The following is a 1,652-nucleotide window of genomic DNA, read 5'->3' as shown; positions in this document are numbered from 1 at the left end:
CCAGCCAGGTACGCACCCCTGGTCGGCGCTTGGAGCGTTTGCACTTTGTCGTTTTTTTCTCCAAGACTCCTATCTGCCAACTGCTGTGGACTTCAGCGGTGGCTGCCGCGGGCTATGCGCGGCCTCCTGGGGGTCCCGCCTGCCCGCGCAGGCAGCTAGGACGGGGTTATCAGCAAAGCCTGTGAGGCGCTCTCATGGGGAGGGGGGGCTCCGCAGCCCCCCAAGGTGGCTTCGTACACCTCTTGAACGTTGCGGCCCGGCCGCTCGGAGAGAGCGGTGTCTACCCGGGCAGACAGCCTGTCGGCCCCGCGGCCTGGGCAGGCGGAGCAGGTACTCTTGCGCTCGGGGGCTCTGCTCGGCCCGGAGAGTTGTGTGCGGGGCGCCGTCGCCTCGCTGGAACCAGGGGCGTCGTGACGTTCGCGCGCGCCTAGCCGCCGCCAGAACAGGCCAGAAAGGTTGAGCTGCATACGGATCTAAGCCGTTGCCCAAACTAACTCTGGCCCGTGTGACACAGCCGCGCGCGCGCTTTCCTACGACACTCGACCGCCGGGCTCCCTCGGCCTGGGAGGCACTCTCGGGGCGGGGGGCACCGCAGCCCCCCAAGGTGGCTTCGTACACCTCTTGAACGTGGCGCCCGGCCGCTCGGAGAGCGGGGTCTACCCGGGCAGACAGCCTGTTGGCCCCGCGGCCTGGACAGGCGGAGCGGGGACACTTGCGCTCGGGGGCTCTGCTCCAAGGAGCGAGAGCGGCCACTCTGCTCGGCCCGGAGAGTGGGGTGCGGGGCGCCGTCGCATCGCTGGAGCCAGGGGCGTCGTGCCGTGCGCGCACGCCTAGCCGCCGCCAGAACAGGCCGGAAAGGTTGAGCTGCATACGGATCTAAGCCGTTGCCCAAACTAACTCTGGCCCGTGTGACCGACACAGCCGCGCACGCGCTTTCCTACGACACTCGACCGCCGGGCTCCCTCGGCCTGGGAGGCACTCTCGGGGCGGGGGGCACCGCAGCCCCCCAAGGTGGCTTCCGTACACCTCTTGAACGTTGGGGCCCGGCCGCTCGGAGAGCGGGGTCTACCCGGGCAGACAGCCTGTCGGCCCCGCGGCCTGGACAGGCGGAGCGGGGACTCTTGCGCTCGGGGGCTCTGCTCCAAGGAGCGAGAGCGGCCGCTCTGCACGGCCCGGAGAGCGGGGTGCGGGGCGCCGTCGCCTCGCTGGAACCAGGGGCGTCGTGACGTTCGCGCGCGCCTAGCCGCCGCCAGAACAGGCCGGAAAGGTTGAGCTGCATACGGATCTAAGCCGTTGCCCAAACTAACTCTGGCCCGTGTGACCGACACAGCCGCGCACGCGCTTTCCTACGACACTCGACCGCCAGGCTCCCCTCGGCCTGGGAGGCACTCTCGGGGCGGGGGGCACCGCAGCCCCCCAAGGTGGCTTCGTACACCTCTTGAACGTGGCGCCCGGCCGCTCGGAGAGCGGGGTCTACCCGGGCAGACAGCCTGTCGGCCCCGCGGCCTGGACAGGCGGAGCGGGGACACTTGCACTCGGGGGCTCTGCTCCAAGGAGCGAGAGCGGCCACTCTGCTCGGCCCGGAGAGTGGGGTGCGGGGCGCCGTCGCATCGCTGGAGCCAGGGGCGTCGTGCCGTGCGCGCACGCCTAGC

The sequence above is a fragment of the Eleutherodactylus coqui genome, unplaced genomic scaffold, assembly GCF_035609145.1.
Source record: "Eleutherodactylus coqui strain aEleCoq1 unplaced genomic scaffold, aEleCoq1.hap1 HAP1_SCAFFOLD_289, whole genome shotgun sequence".
In the NCBI taxonomy this organism is placed as follows: Eukaryota; Metazoa; Chordata; class Amphibia; order Anura; family Eleutherodactylidae; genus Eleutherodactylus; species Eleutherodactylus coqui.
Note: the sequence above shows the minus strand (reverse complement) of the source record.